Source organism: Littorina saxatilis, linkage group LG17 (genome assembly GCF_037325665.1).
Source record: "Littorina saxatilis isolate snail1 linkage group LG17, US_GU_Lsax_2.0, whole genome shotgun sequence".
NCBI classification, from domain to species: Eukaryota; Metazoa; Mollusca; class Gastropoda; order Littorinimorpha; family Littorinidae; genus Littorina; species Littorina saxatilis.
In genome coordinates, this window is record NC_090261.1 from 13,839,127 (window position 1) to 13,858,797 (window position 19,671).

Below are 19,671 nucleotides of genomic sequence, written 5' to 3' on the forward strand. Positions count from 1 at the left end.
ATCCTGTTGCGTAGCGTTACAAGCAGAGAACAGTATACCGAAATGGGAAGGGGAAAAAATGGATCGGAAATTTACAGGACGTCCGCTGTGCTCTCAATCTTCAGTAGTTATAAGTCCCTCTTAGTTTATCCGAGTTGAGTCTGTCTAGATAATGCCATTTTCTCCACCCCTTCTTTTGTACTTTTTTAAAACAATTGTTTTACTGTGCTTGAAATGAAAGTTATTCGTTAGATCGTTTCTACTTTTTTGTAACTTGAAACATGGCGGACATCGGATGAAGTCACGAGTGGGGCGGTTTCGCCCTGCGAAAAGAAGCTTCGTGCCGGTCCGGTTGTGGATCGGACTACAGTACAAGTAGGGTCGGCAGGCCCAAAACACGCAAAATAAACCTAGATTCCTCTTCTGGTTCCTCGCGTTGCGAGTCGTCATGGGTTCGCTCCTCAGCCGATTCAACCCAGCAAGGACTCCAAGTAGGTCAAGGACTGGGAGACGGTGACGGCGACTGGGCAAAATCCCAAAGTAGACTAGATCATTAGATGAAAGGACGTTATACCCATTCCTTAAAATTCCAAAGGTATGTAAATGACTTAGGACATAAATCGGAGGGTTAGATTGCAGTTGATTCGGAGCAATGAATTTACAACGCTAAAGTTCAAAACTTCTACACCATGACCATACAATTTACAAATTACTTTTTTTTTTCATTCAATTTCAAACTCAAAGATTCCATTTTGTTCTGTCTGTGTTTGAACTGCATTTCGACTCTCAGCATCATGATATTGATAATGACGCAGAGCAATCAACACCTACTGAGCTAAGTTCCTTGTTATGTCTGTTGGCTAGTACAACAGTACAACTTGAACTACAAGTACAAGGGCCATGAGGTTGACATAATTTGGGGTTGGTTAATTTTGTTTGTGATGTTGCCACATAAGGCTTTAGCAGTTTTTAGTCCCATGACTCATTGAATGTTTTAAAGATCTACATATAAATGTCTACACACCAATGTCTCATGCACTGAGGAATTCCTGTTATGATGATGTATTGGTAACAATTCTGCAGATTGCTCCAATTGTAATACTCACTAATACTGGTATGATCATAATGACATGTAGTACTCACTACTGCTGACTCAATCAGTCAATGAAATTAAGCCATGAAACTACAGTGTTGCAACTGGATTTGTTACACATATATATATTTGTTATGCGGTGTCTGCATGAGGAGAGGTACAACCTCTGTCCCCTCTGTTAAAATAGCAAAATCTAGATCGGCACTTTTCAGGGTGAGTACGGGTAAGGTCATCAAATCTAGTTTTTATGCCACATGTTTGCCAAGATCTGCAGTCTTGGTTGGAGCAAAACAACGTTTGATTTGGAACAAAAAGGACTGGGTGGTCGGGTGGTAACGCACTTGCGCTCAGAAGCGAGAGGTTGCGATTTCGACCCTGGGTCAGGGCGTTAGCAATTTTCTCCCCCCTTTCCTAACCTAGGTGGTGGGTTCAAGTGCTAGTCTTTCGGATGAGAAGAAAAACCGAGGTCCCTTCGTGTACACTACATTGGGGTGTGCACGTTAAAGATCCCATGATTGACAAAAGGGTCTTTCCTGGCAAAATTGTATAGGCAAAGATAAAAATGACCACCCAAAATACCCGTGTGACTTGGAATAATAGGCCGTAAAAAGTAGGATATGCGCCGAAATGGCTGCGATCTGCTGGTCGATGTGAATGCGTGATGTATTGTGTAAAAAAAATTCCATCTTACACGGCATAAATAAATCCCTGCGCCTTGAGTCCGAGTCTGGAGATACGCGCGCGATATAAGACTTCATATAACATCCTGACTGCTTGCTGTGCAGAGGAAGTGTTCTTTTTAAGAAATGCATTCAAATAAAACAAATGGAGAAATGCCCACTGAACAGAAACAGCCAGGCTCCTAATGTGTGGTATGAATCCAAGTTGAGAGAGATCAGCTGAGCTAGGATTTTACATGGAACAAGATCATCCCTCCACTTGCATACATACCAGAAATGAACATACAGTGTGCTTGATGTGGTGATCAAGTGACATTTTGCTATGAATTTGTTTAAGCAACTAGTAGCTTCTTCAGCGTTAATTCATTAAACAATTACTCTTGTTCTTAGCACATAGAACACCTTGCTAAGTTAAGTTATGCGTGTGTTTGTTATTGCAATGTAAGACCTCATGACATAGATATTATTATATAACAAAATAACACATGATGAGATTCTAAATATGTTTTGTTTACTTGCAGGTCTCAGTTATTACCAAGCCCTGCCTCATTCTTCCCGCAACAGTGACATGGTGCTGTTATAGAACACAAGTAAGGCTTTTGATCATTTCCAAAATACACTAGCAATAGATTGTGAGTGCAACTGGTAATGAGAATATTTTACCACAAAAGGCTAAAGTACAAATAACAGATTTATGATGTTGGAAAAAGAAGTCCGCCAGAGCAAGTGATTAGTGTACCAGTTAGCTAGGGTGGATATATTATATAATTACAATTTACAGTCAGCATAAAATGTTGAGGCCAGTCTTGAATTGTTCTCGCCCTGTGAATTCACCGGCAAATCAGATGGCATGAAGAAATCAATGGTATATTATGCTCTGCATTGAATGAACCATCTCCAGTCATTCTGAGTGACACACCTCTTTAAAAAAAACATGCCAGTAATTAAATCCAGGCTACATGGGGATGGAAAATGACCCTGGCAATTTCAACCTCTGCTTGTGCCTTTGTGTAGCAGGATTGGATATGGATCTTCAAAGGCCTTAGTTCATTTGTTTGTATCATGTATGACGTTATAAGTTAATACTATTAGTCAATTTCAAATAGCAGAGTTATTTCAGAGCTTTCTAACCTCAAACCCTGTCTGCCCCGTGGAATCTAGTTTGTAATTCAAAAGGGTATTTTGATTTTGACTCAGTTTCTTTCTTGCAAGTTCATTCTTTTCTCGTTCTAGGTACTAAACCACTACTGATGACTGCCTGCATCAGGGTTATAATTTATGAAGAAGTCAAAATGCACATATATAACAGTTTACAATTTAAAGGCACACTTGCCTTGTCACTATAGTGTGGGTCACTGTCTCAGATATTATATGGCTATGCTTTAACATGGAATCCCTCATCTTGGCCACATACCATCTTGCTGTGGTGAGTTAACTCAAAATATGGGATATTTTCACAAACATTCAAGCTGATCTATGTTGGTATGCGTCCAAGTAGAGGGATGATCTTATCCCAAGTAAAAGCCTGACAAGATCTGAGACTGTGATTGTGAAGCAAAATGTTTTACATAGTAAAGTAAGCCTTTAACGAGAAAGTATGTCTATTGCACTGGGTGTTTTATTATTATTACAGTATATATATTTTTCTTCCAGGTAGTCTCTCTTTAAACTGACTTTCTACACCATGGTGTCTCTGGCAGTGTTATATTGGCAGAAGACAGTTGGAACTGGATATCCTCATTTAGATGGTAGGCATGTTTTCGGCTTTTGTGTTGCTTTGGTGTATGTGTGTATGGTGTGTGTGTGTCTGTGTTAAGGCCATGTCAGACGCACAACACAAAACAGTGTTTCCTTTCAAAACAAACACAAAACAGCGTGTTTCCCATGTGACATCCCCCAAAACGCGTTTCAGAAAACACTGTTTCGTGTTTTTGCATCGTGTTTTGGGTTTTAGAGCATGCTCTAAAATCTAAAAACACGTTTTGGTAGTCAGCCAATGAACGCGGACGATCAACTCAAGTGACTCGGTTTCCGGCACCACGGAGATAGAAAAAAATGGCAGACTCAGATGTGGTACCGATTCAGGGTAGTATCGGACCCATGAATCCTAACTAGAGTCTATGGATCCTGTCACGATTGAAGAGAGGCAATAATATCAGTGGGCGCTGCCAGCCGTGTTGTTTACAAACCCAAACACAGCGCGGTAGCTGAACGGGTCAAGCTGACACTGACCGTATCAGTGGACACTGACCGTATCAGTGGACACTGACCGTATCAGTGGGCACTGCCAGCCGTGTTGTTTACAAACTCAAACACAGGGCGATAGCTGGACGGGTCAAGCTGACACTGACCGATATTTCTGTGAAAACACGCACCGCGCTTCATCTGTGTGTTTCGCATGTGACATCCCCTCTTTAAAAACATGTGTTTCCCCGACGTTTTGAGATGGTGTTTTTGTCGAAAACAGGGTTTTGTGTTGTGCGTCTGTCTCCGCCTTTAGACACATACCAGAAATAAACACACTGTTTGCATGCTGTGGTGAAGTGACATTTTGTGATTTGTTTTTTTAATGAACTAGTACAGGTAGCTTTTACAGCATTTATTCATAACACAATCGCACTTTTTGGGGTATGTGAACAAGTTAAGAGATCAGGGTTCGACACTAGCGGGGGCGGGGGGCGGAACGCCCCAGAGTTTTGTGTTCCGCCCCAAACATTGCCGAAGCTTGGGGCCCACTCCGCCCAAGGATAAATTCCAACAATGACAAACCGAAAATTCTAATGCCAGCAGAGCCAATCACTAAAAATCGCCAGTCAAAGTCGTCACTGAAATTTGCGTTACGATCAATGCCGCAGTCAAGAAAAAACACATTCAAATCGTCGAAGGACAATGTCGTAAGGGAAATAACTCGCAGATTGCGCTCTTTAGCGTGAGAGATAAGTATCGCCTTCAAATGCCAAACGCAAAATGTGGCGACACATCCCTGGTGTAAAAAGACATGGAAATGAAGATGAAGAACAGGGTGGAGAGAAACGAAAAAAGGAGACCGATGCAGCCAAAAGCGCGAAGCGCTGTCGTAATTTCAATGTCAAATGGTTGAAAGAATTTCCCTGGCTTCAGTACGATGAAGAAAAACAGACAATCCATTGCCGCACGTGAATACTGAGAGTGGGCCCCAGATTTTTTTTTTCCGCCCCAGCAATTTCCATCTCTGGGGCCAGTGTGGCCCCAGGCCAAATTAGTTAGTGTCGACCCCTGGAGATCATGTCTTATCCCATTTTAAAGCCCTACCAGATCTGAGACGGTGAGCCAAATTGTTTTCATGAGAAGGAATGTGCCTTTTAGTGAAATCTATGTACTTTACAAAACATATTTTAAGAAATGAAATGTGTTACAAGTAACAGCCATAGGAGTGATAGCCTGTAGGTGGAATAATAATCTTCAATTGCCTAGAAATGATTATCTGGTTAAGAATGACCTCTTCAAGAAAATTAATGCAAAGCATTTTGATGTTTGTGACGATTAGTTACTCTTTATCACGTTTGGTCGCTGATTTTGCTGTCAGTGTCAGTGTTGGGCAGGTGTGCGTCCATGATGTCATTGCTATTGAAAACTAATCTGTACTGTAAAGTAAATGTACCCATACATGGCAGTTGTCTGGTCAAACCGGGGGCCAGCCATGACTGGGACTGATGTATCCTCAGGCACTCGACACCAGGTGGGCGTGGGCCAGTGGTTGGGGTGTGATTCCCTGCCTTACACCACCACAAAGTGTTGTATCAGTAGACAAGACTGAGCAGAACTTCTGCCCCCCCCCCCCCCCCCCCACTCCCCTCACCAATTGACCACTCAGTGCCATGTGCCTGTGGCTGTATCATAAACACTTTGTGACAATAGTTGTTACCTCCTTAGAACATATCTTGTGATGCTCCTCAGTGTTTGATGTATGCTAACTGGTGTACTTATGACATAGTGTTCATATGAAAGTTTTATGTGTTGCAGCTCATCCAGATCACAGGTACACAAAGGAGCTGGTTCCAGTGAAAACATAGGCACATGGAACTGCTTATGGACTACTTTAGAAAGTGTGCGGTTACAACCAAGACTCTCCAGTTAGGAAGGTCTGCGGAAGGGTGCTTGTTCTGTTTCCTCGGACAGGCTTTTCAAGACTAGGTAGGTTAAACCACATGATTGGGCTTTAATTATGAATGCACTTCAAAGTTCACTTATTTCAGGTAAAAAAAAACCACAGAGCTCTCTTTCTCTCTCTTTCTATTGGTCTGTTATTCATAGAATGACACTAACAGTGACACAAGTAAAAAATCTGTATCATTGTCTTGACCTCTAGAAATTTGGTAGAGAATAAGATGACTAATAGTATTATTTTGATTATTTTATGGTCATTACTGTGGACTCCCCCCCCCCCCCCCCCCACACACACACACACCACCCCACCCCTGCCCCTTTTAAGACACCCCAATCTAAGACTCCTTCCTATTAATGACCCTGTTTACGCAGACTTCTTGTTCATAACATCTGTAAATTCACTCCCATTTTAAATTTAAGACTTGCTCCTTTTTAAGACCTGATTTTGCTTATTTTGGATTTCGAAAAAGAGAACAACAAATCCCCACTCTCTAGCCAGGCACATGATTTTTGTATGAACCAAGTTGAGGGATGGCATTTGTATAGGCCTGACCAGATCTGAGATGTTGAATCTATTGCTTACAAAGAAAGCATTGTGTCATTAAAGGCACACTACTTCTCTTCGCCGTCTCAGTTCAGGCCAGGCTTTAACATAGGATAAGCTCATCCCTCAACTTGGTCACATATGAACAATCAACACACTGACTTCTTGCTGTAGTGATCGAGTCAGATTTGCCAAGGCGTGTACATGAAATAAGATCATAATTCTAAATGCTGAAGTAACATTCTGTTTCCTATGAAGCTAGGCTTGATTTTTGGTATGAATCCAAGTTAAGGGATAGCATGTGTAAAAGCAGAATTGTTTACAGAGGCAGCTTTGTGTTATTAAAGGCATCTCAGATCACCTGCCAGGCTTTTTTTTATTTATTTTTTTTTTTTACATGGGGTAAGACTATCCCTCCACTCCGGCACATACCAGCAATAAACACAGTGGTTACTTGTGATGAAATAGTGGCAAGACAGATGATTTAAGCATCACATAACCTTCCTAAGTGAAGTCAAGTCGTGTGTGTGTGAGCATAGAATGTTGAGGACAGCCTTGAAATTTTCTGACTGTGTGAATTCAACAGAACTGCTGTAAATCTGGCGCAGTATAGTTTTTATTGTATGAAACTTCATTTCCAGTCAGGTGCTATGAAGAAATCATATCAGGTTATGCTTTGCAGTGAACCACCACCAGTATTTATTTATTTATTAAGGAGATTTCTATAGCGCATAACTAAAAGCACTATTTCTGAGTAACACGTCATCTTAATTAAAGCATGCCAGTATCGCCAGGCTCCTTTTGGGTGGTAAATGTGGATCTTCAAAAGCCTAAGTTAAAAAAACAAGATGTAAAAGTACATTTTGAATAGTAGGTTTTTTTCAGAGGGCAGATATCACAAGATATGATTGTTCAACTGCATGTATGCCTCATTACTAAAACAAAAATTAAGTGGTATTTTACTCTTCTTTCTGGTAAAACATATACACCATCAATATATTATGATAATGATCTTGCTTGTTTACAGATGGACAACAGCTGCTGCCAGGACTAGGTTACGCATAAAGAAAACAGTCAACACTTGGCTGGTGCTGGAGCTTCTTTGATGTCTATATCAACAACAAAAAGACAGACAGATACCAGCTCATTCAAGACCATATCCCCATTTTACTCACACAGAACAGAGAGCCATCTTCCGCCTTCGCACAGGACACTGCTGTCTGAAGGTACACCTCAAAAGGATAGGTTTTGCACCTACAGCGGACTGTGGCTAGGGTAGGAAGAACAGACTCTGCAACACGTTCTGAGAGGGTGGCCTTTCCTTGCCACCCCTGTGCAACAAGACTTGGCCAGAGAGCACACATCCAAATGCAAACACTGAACACTGAAGAGGAAGAAGAAGAAGGTGCCCACACAGAAGGGCATGAATCTACTTTAAGGGCAGAAAGGTTTACAGCAGTTTATAGACTTGTAGCAGATAACATGATTGTTGAGACAAAATTACCTTAAAGGGAGAAAACGAACAAGCTAAATAGGCTGTACAGTACTTCACTTGAACAATTTATAAGGTTCCCTGTAATGTATTAAGTATCAAGAACATTTACAGATCACAAGACATTGTGTTTTCTTTTGTTTGCAATACAAATTTTTCACAATAAAAAGATATGCACTTGGCAAGATCCTTAAAATGTAAAACTAGTACGTGTGACAATTTTGAATTGTTCAGAGATGGTTTTGCTTCAGTGGTAAATGTTTTAGCTTTGTTATAAGATTCTGTTACTGAAGCATACTTTAAAACCTTGACCTTCCAAGTCTTGAACAACATACCCTAACTGTGTTAGCACCCTGGGCTGCGATCATTGTGTTGAGCTACTTAACAGAGGACTCCTTGGTTTTATTACATATACTTTGGTTAACTTTAATTATTTGATAAATAATTCTAATACAGGACAACTCCCCCATCAAATGTAGAAATGTCGTCTGCATTTTTATTTTGTATACTGCATATTTTAAAAGGCTATTTTTGTGCACAGAACATGCATCTGCAGGGAGGTTTAGAGGGTGAAGTTAGGATCTATTATGGGGCATGCAGCACCACACCCATTTTGTGTGTGTGTATTTTGTGTTGACACATAAGACACTGTCATTCCAGCAGAAACCTGTGATGATGCACATTTTATTGCAGTAACCAGCTGAAATTGTATGTACGTTGTTATGAAATTGACAAATGATCCCTGCTTTGCAATCCTGGGTTAATGATATTGCCAAAATTAAAACGTGGAGGAAAAAGTGAGTGTAAACCTATTCTTGTGGTGGTGGTGGTGGTGGTGGTGGTGGTGGTGGTGGTGGTGGTGGTGGTGGTGGTGTGTGTGTGTGAGTGTGTGTTTGAGTGTGTGTTAAACAAACAACAACGACAAACAACACCAAACCTAAATCAAACAAGCACAACAAAAACAAATTACACAAAAACTGGCAAAAATCAGAATATCAACTGAGGAGAAAAAAACAGTGGTTGAATGCAATACTTATTATAACTTAAAAAGTAAAAGTGTGCGTGTGATGTGTGCGTATGTTTGAGTGTTTTAAACAAACAACAACAAACCTAAATTAAACAAGCACAACAACAACAACAACAACAAAACAAACATGGCAAAATTCTGAATATTAACTGAGGAAAAACAAACAGTGCCTAAGTACGAGACTTATTATCAGGAAAACAACGGCAAAACTCACAATGTCGTATGGAATAAGGTAAAAGATGTAAATCATGGTTTACAGAGAACATCAGTACTGAGTTCTGTCATGTTTTATTTTCTCCAGAGTGTGACGTCTGCAGAATGATCGATACAAAAAGCAGTGTCTCCAGTCATGGCCATATGCTGCTTTCCTAATTTTTGCTTTGCACTATTTTTGCTTTGTGCACATATTTGAACCTTGTGGTGCTATGATTCGGTTCTTAAAAGAAAATTATGACTCACACTCACATACAATCCTTGTTTTTGAATGTTTTAAAACATTGCTGCTTTCTGCTTTGAGCCTGGAGGAACAAAATGACTCTGAAGCCGGACTGCCGAGAGGAAGAATGAGAGGGAAAAGAACACGCAGCCATGAAAACACACACAACTCCCTGACAGATAAACTGCTTATGTTCCAAAATCAAGAATCTTTAAGCGCGCGCGCACACACACAAACACACACGCGCGCGCGCGCGCACACAGAGAGACTCTCCTCGTGGAAGTAAAGGTATACTCGAACTTGAAAGTAAGTATAAATGTTTGATACGAAATAAACCTGTGATAAAAGTCTTTTTATAAATCATCGGTACCAACAAAATTGTCACAACACGTAAAAGGACATACTGTAGTTTCAAATTAGTAACAATCTAAGCCATTTTAATCAGCACTGGTGTCCGGCAAGCACTAACAGATACAACAGCACGTGTATGCATCTTGAAGTAATAAGACCTTGAAGTAGGCCTAGAGTTTACACTATGCATTATGTAATGCTTTAATTCAGCTGCCTAACTGTGGAACTTTGCAAATGTGTGAGGACCGTTTCACAAAACAGACAAAACACCCTCTCAGTTATTTACACAAATCAGTTCCAGAATGTGCGTGTTCCTTTTCCGTCTCTACAAATTAATGTTATCTGGGGGGAAAACGAATCATTGTCGCTTCCGCCCTCAGTTATAATTGCCTGAGCATAATAGGAAATGCAACAGGTGTAGTCTTCCGCCTGATTTTTAGTCAAGATATTTCGACACAGAATGTTTCTTTCTTTTTTCTTTGTATGTTCACAAGCTCACATACAATCATTTATGCAACACTGACAATAAGACCAGACCAGAGTTGTGATTGAAATGGGCAGTTTATTTAATAAAGCTCCAGAATGAATAAAAATACATGACAAAATAAGGTGGTCCCGCTGTACAAAGCCGGTTACCAAACACACACACACACCAACACACACAAACACACTCACGCACGCACACACACACACCCACACACACACACCCACACCCACAGTATAACATTGTACAACTTACTGTCACATTCAAGCGGGAACACCAAACAAAACGTATCATCAAATGAAACAACATTTTAAGTGGTCAACTGAGCAGATGACCACAAACCACACTTGAAATCTTCACATTTTAACACTTTCTCCTGTATCCATAAAAGTCATTTATGCTGACTAGATAATGACATAATAAAATGACATCAATAAAACCATTCCCTTTTTTATTTTAAAGAAAAACAAGAAAATTAAAATAACGCAAAGAACTGATGCTCAGTAATTCAAAGTTGGGTATCGATCTCAAATGTGTGCATAGCTAATTACATGTAACCGGCATGGACTGGGGCTGGAATTGGCCTTTCTGTCAGGCAACTCGGCCTCTAATTGGTTTTATATTGTCTGATCCCCCTCCAGAAAAAAAACAATACCATTTGCCCCGTGCTTCTGCGCCCACAAAAAATATTCGGGAATAAGAAAAGTTCAAATTTTAGGCACCCCACATACAACCTTAATTGTCAGTCAATTACTTTACTGCAATCAACGTTGATTTTAAAGTACCATGTCATTATTATTTTGGAGATAGATTTGAAAAAGTCCATAATTGCAGACTGCGTAGGGCCTATTGGTATGAGTGATTTGAATTTTGATTTATCTCAACTCAACTCAACTCAAATTTTATTGGCTTCAATTTTCATAGAAGAATTTGTCTTGCGCTTGGGAGAAAGTAAGAGTATAACATATAAAAACAGCATTATGTCAGCGGCACCTCAAGGATTGCCCCAAATGTGAGTGCGGTTACCCAAGGGAGACTGCTGAGCACTATTTGTTGCATTGACCCTTGTGTAGAGATGTACGATTATTGTCAATTGATAACTGATTATAAGTTTATTGAAATATTATTGAAAGGCATCCCGCAATATTCCCGGAATGTCAATCAGACCATATTCATAACTGTACAAGAATTTATTAAGACAAACAGGCATGTTCCGTACATGAGCCTCTACATTTTATTCATAATGTTCATTTGACACTGTCATGAGACAAATGCTGCCTGACCAATTGTTCTTCGTAATTTCTCTCGTGTTTTGTGTCCTTGTTTCGACTTATCGATTATGGCCCAATCGTTATGTAATTTAGTGCCATTTTCGCCGATCACAAAATGTAGGCTATTAACTTTGCGTGTGTGTCTTCTGTGCATTTAATATTATTGTGACGTGACCCACTCTTCCAACATTTCTGGCGCTCCAAGTCTTCGTCGTCCTTTTTTTCCCCCTTATGCTGAATTCTGTTCTCTCGTACCCCATTTCTTTTTGTTTCTTGTTTTTACCCCCACCAAGTTCTGTACTACCACCCCCTCCCTTTTTTGATTGCTTGCGCATCAGGTTTGTCTGTTTGTTTTCGTTGTCTGAAATGAGTAAATGTATCTAGTCCGCCATCATGCTAAACTTTGTTATGTACAAACCAGGATGACTTAAAATAAGCATTTATGCTTGAGTTATCTTAAAAAAACAATGCATTGTTTCTGTCATGATAACAAATTGAATAAAGTTTTGTAAACCAATGGACTGATTATAGTTGACCCTGATATGTGATTACGGGATAGTGTCACGTTAATTTATTTCTACTTTCACTTGTACTTTTGTACTTAAAACAAATCACTGAAATGTAAAAGTTTTTTTTTTTACCATTGTGAAGTGTCGTCAGTCTCCTCAAAGTAATGCAGTCAAACTCAACCAAAAGTTGGAGGGGCTTCTTCATACTTTCAGTGTGTGTGTGTGTGTGTGTGTGTGTGTGTGATTTCTTTTGACACTATGCACGTTTGTATATATATAACCGCCTGTGCACAAAAAGAAGAATATAATCGAATCTTATCATTCATTTTTGCTCAATTGATTGATTGGTATGCATGTTTCTAACAGTGAGTGTAGTGCGCTTCCTAAGCATAAAACGGTGCATGACTCTGGATTTGCGTCTGAGATATTGACACATCACTGTGAGAAAAAGCGTTAATGAAAAAAGAAGACTATTTATTTTCCTTGAGCATTATCTTAAAGTGGTGTGCCAAAAACTTTTAAATTCAAAAATTCAATATTTAACTTTAGGAAAAGCACTGTAGAGAGAAAACCACGCTTGTGTGTTCAGAATAGTCTCCATGTGGTATCAATATAAATGATTCAAATGTATGGAAGAGAAGCTGTTTCTGCTGGATTAATACACACACACAATTGTGCACTCACACATAAGCACGCATGCATGCTCACACACACACACACACACACACACACACACACACACACACACACAGAGAAACAACACATTCATTATGACAAAACCAAATACGAAGTCCTATTTCACAAATTTTATATCTTCTCCTTTTCACCATATACAAATACAGTCACGGAGTACATTTATAAGGCCAAATTATTAAGAAATATTATTTTCTGTGGTTGAATTACCCAGTGTGTAGCATGATCACCACGAAGGTACAATTCACAGAAGTTGAGTAATCACTTTACAAAACCCATACCAGTACCACATTGTTATGTTAAATCCTATTTATTAACCCACACAAATAGAAGAAGATAGCTTTGTGAAGACTTTCATTTTCCAACCAAATGCTGTTCAACCGGCTAGATTATTCTTTCTTTCTATATTTGGTGTTTAACGTCGTTTTCAACCGTTCAAGGTTATATCGCGACGGGGAAAGAGGGGGGGGGGGGGGGGGGGGGGGGGGGATGGGGGATGGGATAGAGCCACTTGTTAATTGTTTCTTGTTCACAAAAGCACTAATCAAAAAATTGCTCCAGGGGCTTGCAACGTAGTACAATATACTACCTTACTGGGAGAATGCAAGTTTCCAGTACAAAGGACTTTAACATTTCTTACATACCAATCAATATGAGGCTTATATTGCGCGTATTCTGTGGGTACAGTTCTAAGCTCAGGGATTTTATTTTAATTTTATTTTATGCAATTTATATCGCGCACATATTCAAGGCACAGGGATTTATTTATGCCGTGTGAGATGGAATATTGTTTTACACAATACATCACGCATTCACATCGGCCAGCAGATCGCAGCCATTTCGGCGCATATCCTGTTTTTCACGGCCTATTATTCCAAGTCACACGGGTATTTTGGTGGACATTTTTATGAAAATTTATCTATGCCTATACAATTTTGCCAGGAAAGACCCTTTTGTCAATCGTGGGATCTTTAACGTGCACACCCCAATGTAGTGTACACGAAGGGACCTCGGTTTTTCGTCTCATCCGAAAGACTTGAACCCACCACCTAGGTTAGGAAAGGGGGCAGAAAATTGCTAACGCCCTGACCCAGGGTCGAACTCGCAACCTCTCGCTTCCGAGCGCAAGTGCGTTACCACTCGGCCACTGAGTGGTAGGTACACCAACACGATATTAGCACTCCAGATTTTTATCTCGCAGTTTTTCTGAAGGACTTTGCATTTGAAAACTATTCTCAGACAAAATATGAGTTTAAACTGCAAGTACATGTACAGGGAGTCTGAAGGGTTCAAGTCGGATGAGATAGACTACTGTTGTGGCAATCTTCGAATTTGAAAATCATTTTTTTAAAAGAGTAAAACTCATAGTTCTTCTTCTTCTTCGCTCATGGGCTGAAACTCCCACGTTCACTCACAAATTTGCACGAGTGGATTTTTACGTGTATGACCGTTTTTACCCCACCATTCAGGCAGCCATACGCCGCTTTCGGGGGAAGCATGCAGGGTATTTTTGTGTTTCTATAACCCACCAAACTCTGACATGGGTTACAGGATCTTTTCCGTGCGCACTTGGTCTTGTGCTTGCGTGTACACACGAAGGAGGATAAGGCACTAGCAGGTCTGCACATAAGCAATGACCTTGGAGATCAGAAAATTCTCCACCTTTAACCTACTAGGCGGCCGCGATTTTGACTCATGACCTTCTGAATAGGAGGCCGATGTCTTATCCACAAGAACACCGAGCCCGTCCAAACTCCTAGTAAAAACAACAACTGCAAATCTGGGAGCAAAATGTAAACGGTTACAGTTTCAACTATCCTTCCCCTTTAAATCAGCATTTTTGGAAACCTAAACGAAAGAGTATTCAAGAACAACAGTCACGGATTCAGATTTAAAAAAACAAATGGTAACTATGCTTTTTGGAAATTCTTTCTTTAATTGGTGTTTAACGAAGGTTATATCGCGACAGGGAAAGGGGGGGGGAGATGGGATAGAGCCACTTGTTAATTGTTTCTTGTTCACAAAAGCACTAATAAAAAAATTGCTCCAGGGGCTTGCAACGTAGTACAATATACTACCTTACTGGGAGAATGCAAGTTTCCAGTACAAAGGACTTAACATTTCTTACATACTGCTTGACTAAAATCTTTACAAACATTGACTATATAAGAAACACTTAACAAGGGTAAAAGGAGAAACAGAATCCGTTAGTCGCCTCTTACGACATGCTGGGGAGCATCGGGTAAATTCTTCCCCCTAACCCGCGGGGGGTCTTTTTGGAAATGCGCTTCAGACAAATGCCTTTGCACAGGTTATGTTACTCACAGCAAAATGCAAGAATAATTGGGGACCATATGGGATGGGGCAAATTGGGAGGGAGCAATTCGGGACACCACCATAAATATCTACCAAATATTTACAAATAGCTATCTTAGTACATGCATAACATGCTGTACCAATACACAATTTCTTTAAATAACTATGTAAGGATTATTGGCAGTCTCCCGGAGCATGTTTCACGCTATCCTGCGATCAGGACAAGCGACTGACTGTAATGTGTATGCTGTGCGGCGTGCGCTACACAAGAAACCTTTTTTTAAATTTGTATTAAATATAATCACCTGAGCCACGAATGGCTAGCTGACAGCGGCTATCTTTTACACAACAAAGTCTGAACTCTGATGAACTCGTGACCGCTGATTTTTAAAGGCAAGGGGTATCATATTGTGCGCATGGCATACACATCCAAGTTGGTCGTTTGTCCCGATGGTGGGATACAGCCCGTCAGAGGCGTAGAGCGTGCTCGAGATGTTTTGAAAAACCTGACTGCAGTGCAGGGATTTTTACACCTCCGGACTGCTGATAATCCTAACAGAATTATTTTCAAAAACCGTCTATTGCCTTGAAAGCAAACCTGGAATTTCTGATGCGAGTTGCCAGAAAGAAAGTTCACTAACAAGATCCAGGCCAACACCACCCCCCCCCCCCCCCCATCCCCCTAAATAACACTAAGGAGTGAGGTGAGCTTAAATAACTAATTAATTAATCAATCAATAAATTCTCTGCTGAAATCCCCAACTTCGCGCATCGAAGCTATGAAAAACAGGACACTGCCACGTTTCCATTCAGCTAAACGCCACACCATTTTCAAGAGGGGATGTCTCAGGAAGAAAGATGTGACGCTCCCGATTCATATGTTTCAGAAGACAGCCCACCTGAGAAAAAGAAGAACACAATATAGAAATAATAACAACCTGTCAACCACAAATACATTAAAGTTTTTCAAACAGTTCACTAATCCGACAAACTCATGCTCGTTTCTGGTGCATTTGATAAAGCCAATTACGGGTAGATGCTAGACAACAGCAAAACCACCACCACATAACAACAACACAAGATTGTTTATGGTTGTTTACAGTCTCTTGAACACAGGAGTCAATCGAGACCATATATATAACAACAAGAAGCATAAAAAAGCACTTCAGTTTGAAACCCAGGTTCAATGTAGTAAATGATATTGCATCAATGTTCCATCCATCCTCAGCACTTTCAAAACCAGTTTCTTCTAGGTCATACACACCTTTTCCTTCATTGATCTACAGTACATCAGATCACTATTGTTCTTTTTATGATTTGCACCAAGGGAATGATTAACATTTCTGTCTTAGTCATATGTAACAAGCTTTAAGCAAAAGCATAATATTCTACACATTCACATATTGTAAGGTTGAAGGGGTCTATGTCGACCAAAAGAAGGTGTATTCCCCATAGCCATAGGTGTTTTCCCTGTGTACCGGGAATACAGTTGGATTTTCTGTAGAGAAGTATAATATCGTACAATCTTGCGCCAAGCGCGTGACTGCGGTTAGATAGGAGAATCTATTTAAAATCCTGAATTCGCGTGCGGCATCCAGTCAAGCAAAACATGCTTCAACCGTTTATCAAAAAGAAACATCTGCACCCCCACCCCCAACAGCCTGGTATTATGTTTTCCTCGCTGGTACTCTCGTCCATTGAATCACTTTCACTTTCACTCTCGTAAGCTTGAAGTAACTCCATGGCGTCTAACGGAAGTATATTCCCTGTATATGTACAGGAAATTAACATACAGGGAATACAGCCACTGTTGGTCGACATAGATCCCTTCTAAAGTGCTGCAGTAGTTACCTTTCCCTCCAAGGACCAAGCTGTTCATCCACTGTAGGGCTGACCGGGGTTCCCCCTTAGCAGAGTGAGTGGCGAATCCTGGCTGATAAATTTCCTTTCATTTTCCATGAATGAAGAATACCAGCTGGGTTCTTTTATTCATGGACCTGTGTTCTGCAACACACACAAATCAGCCACCAACTTGTAAATATATGTAAAAGAAAGCAAGTGGCAATCTGAATAACAGAATACAAAATGATCAATCCACACAATCATACTTCAGCACTGAAAGTCCACAAAATGAAGCACTGCTAGTACATGTACTTCTCATAATTTACTGAAACTTTACTCATCAAAACAACCATTTGTTTTATCAACTTTACTCGCATGTGGCGAGTAGATTAACATTTCTACTCACCATTTACATGATTTTTACTCGCCATGGCGAGTAATTGAAAATACTCGCCACTTTCAGGCCTGTACTTGTGCATGAGATGTGTTTACCATCCATATGCCCAGACCATGCGCCCTTCTGTTGTGCTCAGAACAGTAAAGAGTTGCTTGCTGGGGTGGTTGTTCATAAGTTAACAGTTCACAAGAGGGCACAAACAAGAGCAAAAACACAGGTGCCTGATTCAAACTCATTCAAATGCAGAACCTTATTTTTGCATGAACAGAGTAAGACATGATTCTTACATAGCTGACCCTACCCCTGGCAGAAAAGTGCTTGAAATTGTCCATGTGGTCTCTATCAGTACATTTGATGCGTATTTGTGATACATATATACTGATATAGAGACAAGTAACAAGTGGACATTTCCTCTGACACCTCTACCATTTGTACACCTGCACAAATCTCCTGCCATAGACTACAAAAGGAAAACATACAAATCAAAACAAACACAAATTTAACCTAATGTTTACCTTTCAGCAGCAGAAAAGGCTGTGTTTTCTGTGGTGTCTCAGAGTAAAGCCACGGTGTTGGAGATGCAAAACTAGGCTGTAGGCAAGGTCCAACATCTTTAGCTGCACACACAAAAAGAAGAAGCAAGAAATCACATGACATAGATGACATTCCTCACTAGTACAAAACCACAACTACACTAGTCAACTACCAATGTAAGAATCATAGTCCTGCAAGATTACCCTCTTAAAAAGTAAGATTGCTTTCATTCAAACACTACCGTGGGACCAAACTCCCCCCCCCCCTCCTTTTTTTGAGTTTTTCCTACATGTGTGTTGATGTTTCCATTAATTCCAAGCCCTGAAACTGTGAACTTGAGATCTTTATGTATGCACACAGTCACAGGCTTAATAAGCTATTCAGAAACCAAGCAGAGTCTGCACAACGTTAATTCTGAGAAATAAATCCCCACAACTGGTTTCAAGGCCACTATACCGACTGAGCTATTGCTTGCCATGCCAACCTCCACCCCCATTTGGAACACGCACAACTAGTATACCCATACACATGTAATAATACTGCTTGCCTTCCTCCCCCACCCTCCAAATCAATAAACACTAAATGTATGCAATCAGTAATCTTTTAGTTAGTAGTTGACTACCATCACTACTCTCTCCACACCCACCCACCCTCTTGCACACCAGCGACACACCCCCATCACTCAATCATTTCCATGATTCTCTCTGCCATATAGTTATCCTAAACACTAACATTATGACACATTTGTTTTCCAATTAGGAACATTAAAAATTACTGTAAAAAAAATGTACAATCATGCACTCTCTGAGTCTGACAAGAGAGTGTGAGAAAAGTCAAGAAAGCAAGACGTGTGACATAACTAAATCTTCTAATCTATTCCTGAGATTTACTCTTAAAATGGAACCTCATGCACTTACTGTTCTGAATTGTAGAAATTGCTTGTAGTTATAGCAGCAAAGGCAGTTTTATTGGGTACCACCAGGTGTCACTCTGTCATCATCTGATCAAGAATTCAAGCAAATGGTTCAGCACTGAAACAGTAATTTTATAGCAAGAGTGTACAGAAAAATACACAAACTTTCTCATTAATTTGTATCTTCAACTTCACATTATTCATAAATAATGATACCTTACTTTGACTAAGTTTGAGTAGGATTAACATCATGCAGAAGTTAACTTGAAATAAAATAACTATACGTTACTCAATACTGCACTCAATGAGTCAATTGTCAGCAAAGGTGATAATCAATGCAAGGTAAAACCAAAGGATGCAACTCAGTCAGCAATTGCAAAAACTACATAATTCTAATCAAGCTGTCAGTTTCACTAGCTATCAGAATTCAAAACATGTTCTTGTTTTTGTTGTTGCTGTTGTTCATGACTACATCAATGTATCTCAGCATTTCTAGTTTCTACACTATAGCCATTAAATGTTCAACAACAACAAAAGAAGTGTCCCAATGTTTAAGGAAGCGCTGTTGCAAGTCACAATTGTTAGCAGTTGCTGAGAAAAGCTAATTGTCCTTACTGTAAGTTGAGTAACAAATTATAAACAATTGCTGTTAACACTCATAGTACAAGACAGCAAACCACTGCAAAACTATAGTCATCTATCAATGTTATGCTTGCCATCCCACCCCCGACCCCAAACCTCTGAGTCCAAGCTAGGGTTCGTCGGGTGATCAGGAACAGACTTTTTTTTTGTGTGCCTAATCTTCCTGTCAGTGTCATGCAACTTGAACTGATGTTGTACAATCTTGTAAATTATGATAATTTTGTACAATGAATTATCTTTTTGACTTCTTAAAATTATAAAATACATGCACATACTGTCGGATGAGACCTTAAACCGAGGTTCAGTGTGTGTAGTGTACACA

At 40.0% G+C, this 19,671-nt stretch overlaps 2 long non-coding RNA genes across 3 annotated transcripts in view; one reads left to right on the top strand and one right to left on the bottom strand.

Annotated features, from left to right (window-relative positions):
- The first annotated feature begins 270 nt into the window (after positions 1-270).
- On the top strand, positions 271-8,731 carry LOC138953569 (uncharacterized). 2 transcript variants are annotated; one of them, XR_011451567.1, is made up of 5 exons: positions 271-574; positions 2,274-2,342; positions 3,406-3,500; positions 5,755-5,925; positions 7,470-8,731. It is a non-coding gene; the product is annotated as an uncharacterized lncRNA (long non-coding RNA). The 2 variants fall into 2 exon arrangements; XR_011451566.1 differs by having other exon boundaries at positions 272-470.
- Positions 8,732-12,803: 4,072 nt separating this feature from the next.
- Positions 12,804-19,671, bottom strand: part of LOC138953090 (uncharacterized) — an 8,875-nt gene continuing 2,007 nt past the window's right edge. The window contains exons 3-6 of the long non-coding RNA XR_011451479.1: positions 18,712-18,825; positions 17,776-17,877; positions 16,873-17,025; positions 12,804-15,920 (exon numbers count right to left, since the gene is read on the bottom strand). This is a non-coding gene — a long non-coding RNA (uncharacterized lncRNA). The remainder of the gene's footprint in view (positions 15,921-16,872; positions 17,026-17,775; positions 17,878-18,711; positions 18,826-19,671) is intronic.